Genomic DNA, 5,000 nt, shown 5'->3' on the forward strand with positions numbered 1-5,000 from the left:
ACTCATTCCGATTACGAGGCCTCGTAAGAGTCCCGTATCGTTATTTTTCGTCACTACCTCCCCGTGCCGGGAGTGGGTAATTTGCGCGCCTGCTGCCTTCCTTGGATGTGGTAGCCGTTTCTCAGGCTCCCTCTCCGGAATCGAACCCTGATTCCCCGTTACCCGTGACAACCATGGTAGTCGCAGAAACTACCATCGAAAGTTGATAAGGCAGACATTTGAAAGATGCGTCGCCGGTGCTGGACCGTGCGATCGGCAAAAGTTATCCAGATTCATCAAAATTAACGACTTCGAACGCGAGGCCCTCCGTCGATTGGTTTTGATCTAATAAAAGCACTCGTCCCATCACTGGTCAGAGTTCTGATTGCATGTATTAGCTCTAGAATTACCACAGTTATCCAAGTAACTGAGTAAGATCTAAGGAACCAAAACTGATATATTGAGCCATTCGCGGTATCGCCCTAATACGGCTTGCACTGAGACATGCATGGCTTAATCTTTGAGACAAGCATATAACTACTGGCAGGATCAACCAGGGAGCTTGCACATATTATACATATGATAGCTCTCGTTAAAGAATATTAACGAAGAGTGTGTTTTTGGTGTCTATAGCCCAATTCGACGTTTGACCGACCGAACTGGGCTTGACTACTGTGTACACTGTTCGCAGTTACAACGTGTGTCGTGAGGCGAGTCTTTGCAACACTCTATAAATTAATATAGAATGCTAAAAAAACACACCCACATAGCGCTCACAGAGGCGCCCACACTGAACGTTCGCATAGACATAACATTCATTCATCACATTTTATAATAAAATCTAACAAATTTCGTATCATGAACGATATGTCAGCCCGGTGTTGGAAAAACCACCCTACCTCTCACGATTTGTCGACACCATCACTACAGAGACATACATCGTTGAAATGTTTGCGTGTTGTGAGTGTGTGCTATAGAATACATAAAAATATACACATATTCGATACGCTGATGTAAACGCTAAAAAGCCATCATCGCCCTTATGTAAGGTTAATGTGGCGGGAAGCGTTACAACGAAGCGTATTAAAAAGTGGCCAGTCGAAGCGCGTATGCAAGCACAGATGACTGCACATAGCGCGGACACATTGCCCGAGTGAGACAGATCTTTATTACGAATTCGATCATACAACCCATCCGTAGATCTACAAAGTTTAACAAGCGTCCAATGAGCCACACTAAGTCCCGTCAATCTCATTGAACATCCGAAACCTCAGACGCCAACAGAGTGTACATACAGAGTGAAAAAGTTAAAGTTTCATCAACTCTTTCACCACTTTGCTTTAAAAAACACAACTTATAAACGCACCGATCCGTCGTACGCAGAGTGTGCGCGCGCGCATCATGTTTATAATACATTTGAGCGTGCGCGCGCGCTCTGCGCACGGCGGTCGCTGTGTTACTGATCTCGCTCGGCCGGTCGCCGCCGACGTTGCGTTTGTCTGTACACTCTCTCGGTTCTCGAGTGGAAGCCGCGAATGGAAAAGAAACATTTTTAACGCTATGCTCGTACGCTGCTGCGCACGCGCAGCTTTAAACGCCAAGTGTAAAAAAAAAAAAAAAAAAATCAAAAAAAAAAAAAAAATTCAAAGTGACACACCCCCTATATGTATAACCAGATAATTAATAATTTAAAAAAAATATATTAAACTATAAAAAGTTAGGTTAGATTAGGTTAGGTTAGATTAGGTTAGGTTAGGTTAGGTTAGGTTAGATTAGATAATCCTTTTTTTTTTTTTTAATTAAAAAGATGATACAGAAAAAAAATAATTGATTGCGATTAAAGTGTTAAAAGCGACACCCCATAAATCACGAAATAGGAAAATTACAAATATTTATAACACATAAATACAATAAAATAATTAATTAAAAAAAAAAAACTTTCGTATTAAGAACAAAAAATATTAAATGATTTTTGTTAATTCGAAATCATTATTATAACAATTCGAAATCACGACTTTTTTAATAAAGAAATTAAGATTTTTAGTTGTATTTGATACATTTTTTCCTATTTCGTGATTTGTTGGAAAAACAAACAAAAAAACTAATTGAGTTGACTGTGGTATGTATATGATAAATATTCAAAACTATTCAAAACTTTAACTAATAAATATATACCATAGTAGGTGTATAAAATTAGGCCTTTTAAAAAGTTAAGTACATAATTAAATTTTGTTAAATACCCAATTATAAATAAACAACAGTTGCACTTAAAATGTTTGAGTGTGTTATGTAATTATGCAATTTTATATTAATATAAATCAAACTAATTTGTAATCCCCGAAATTACTTAAAACTTTTGACGACCTAAAATTATAATTAATAACGTCGTTTTGCACCAAGTTTTTAAGACATTTGTCTAGAATAGACAAAATGTACAACACTATCGGTACCTGAAGTCTGATTAGATTTTTAATTACACGGAATTTTGACATTTTAGAAGTGTTGCCAACATTAAAACATTTCCACTAATAAAAAATGGAGAGCATTTCCACAAATTAAAAAATAAACCTTCAAAGAATTTAAGGTTTCAATTTAAAAATGTACTGATCCTTTTAAAATGCTTATTTGAGTTTTTATTATCATATTTTTGAAGTTACAATAAAATTAAGGACATAATTTTTCTATTACTGGACTCGCTGGCCAATATCCATAGGTTACAAACCTTTTTTTATGTAAATCTTTGTTAGTAAAATCTTCGTTTCATAAAATAGCTAATTTAACAAGATGCCAATTTTATAATCCAAGTTGATTATGATGACGACAATGATAATTGATGATCATCAATATATATTTTCGTTTATGATATTAATATTATTTTTAAACATAATAATTATTATTATGTTGTTTTACTGTGTTAAAAACGCGTTTTTTTTTTCCTATTCAATCTCTAAAATGTACATAATAATTAGTGTACATTGAATTCACAAAACAAACAATAACAATCATACTTGTTAGTTGTACTTGATGTAATTCAGTTTCATATTTTTATTACCTTTTATTGTCAAAAAATTACAGCTGTCAAATTTCGTCGAATTAAAAATCAAGACTGTAGTGGTGATAATATAATTTTATTATTGCAATGATTACTGAAAAGTGTGTTATGTAAGTACCCAAATTATTGCACAGTAAATTATATTATTATTACTATTAGGTATGATTTAAATTCAATTTTGTGTGTAGATTGAGACAAGGACTTAATATTTCCGCGCCCGGGCGACACCTGTCGGGAACCGACCGAACTTCACTGTCCGCTTACGTGGGTGCCATTAGCGCGAGGTGCGCTATTATCCCAATAGATGGCGCTTTAGCAACATTTCTCGGGTAGTGACGTGTAACAGTCGATAGTGAATAAAGAGTTAAATTATGTATAAATTTAATAATAACACAACACACAGAATCATTCATTATTATGCAAGTATACGTATGTAGTGAAAATAAATACCAACAACAGTATAATATATTGCTTATTTACATACAGTAGCATTATTTAATTTTACCGTTAATTTATCAACTGATTATAGACATCGACATTTTTTACATTTTAAAAATATTTATTAATTTGATGATAATAATAATAATAATATTTTTTTTTTTATATTCATAATACTACAAATAAAATAATATCGATACTCGAATCTACAGAATGTTATGCTACATCACTACCCAGGAAATACTGCTAAAGCGCCATCTATTGAAACAATTGCGCACCTCTCGCTAGTGGCAGGCACCCACGTAATTTCTTCACACACGCCAGCGGTTCGATAGGTGTCGCTCGAGTACGAAAAATATTATATTTATTTTCTACACAACGAAATTTTATAAAAATTAGTAATAATTTATATGTTACGGTAAATGTGATAAATGTGAAAATTATGAATAATCGCCGGTTATTATGAATAATTACCTCATGATTTGGTAAATGTGATGATTAATATGAGATCATTTATGTGTGTATATGTTACGGTCAAAGTGATAAATGTGAAAATTATGAATAATCGCCGGTTATTATGAATAATTACCGCATGATTTGGTAAATGTGATTAATATGAGGTCATTTATGTGTGTATAAAACTAAATAGGCGGCTTAGGGGTGGCCCAAGGGCCACCCCCGCCGCACCTTAACCTATTTTTCACTTTAAATCAAAATATTATGTTATAGGTATCATGGAAAAGTAATATTATGCAAGAAACATTCCAAAGTCATTATGCCAAATTATATTAATATATGATATCAAAATGTTCAAAAGTTTGGCTGTACACGAGCACGTACACAAGATGTTGTTCTCTTTTATGAAATTTGTTAGTACTAAGGTAGAATTATTAAATAATCACTGTTAAATGTGATTAATTTATCACTTTTACCGCGACTGTCGGTAATTATTCATAATAACCGGTTATTATTAATAATTTTCAATTTATCACATTAACCGTAACATATAAACTAAATATGGCAAAGTAATGTTATGCAAAAAAACATTCCAAACTCATTTTGCCAAATTATATTTAAATGTGAGGCTGTACATGAGCGCTGTACACGAGCCGGTGTTCTCTCTTTTATGGTATTTGTTAGTATTAAGGTTACATTATGTAATAATCACTGATAAATGTGATTAATTTATCACTTTTACCAAGCCTGGCGGTAATTATTCATAACAACCGGCGATTATTCATAATTTTCAATTTATCACATTAACCGAATTTGAGTAGTGAAATAAATGCATAAATAAATATTTTACTTTTAAATTATCGTTCATTATTTTAATTATTTATTAAATGTAATATAAAAAATAAAATATTGTATTCAATGTCATCTATTTTCAATTTTTACATTTTTTTAAATTTAAAATTTTATTTATGTCAGAAAAAAAAAACATTATAATCATTATTCATTTTTAAAAAAAGTAGCTGCACAAAAAAACATCGTCATCATTCATTATGAAACGACAATCGCGACGCGACCA

At 32.6% G+C, this 5,000-nt stretch overlaps 1 non-coding gene across 1 annotated transcript in view; it reads right to left on the reverse strand.

Moving 5' to 3' along the window:
- LOC135087458 (small subunit ribosomal RNA) overlaps window positions 1-539 on the reverse strand; it is a 1,903-nt gene extending 1,364 nt beyond the window's left edge. Inside the window, exon 1 of the ribosomal RNA XR_010260838.1 lies at window positions 1-539. This exon is cut by the window's left edge and continues 1,364 nt beyond it. This is a non-coding gene — a ribosomal RNA (small subunit ribosomal RNA).
- Window positions 540-5,000: the final 4,461 nt, after the last annotated feature.

This window comes from Ostrinia nubilalis, unplaced genomic scaffold (genome assembly GCF_963855985.1).
Source record: "Ostrinia nubilalis unplaced genomic scaffold, ilOstNubi1.1 SCAFFOLD_45, whole genome shotgun sequence".
Taxonomy (NCBI): domain Eukaryota; kingdom Metazoa; phylum Arthropoda; class Insecta; order Lepidoptera; family Crambidae; genus Ostrinia; species Ostrinia nubilalis.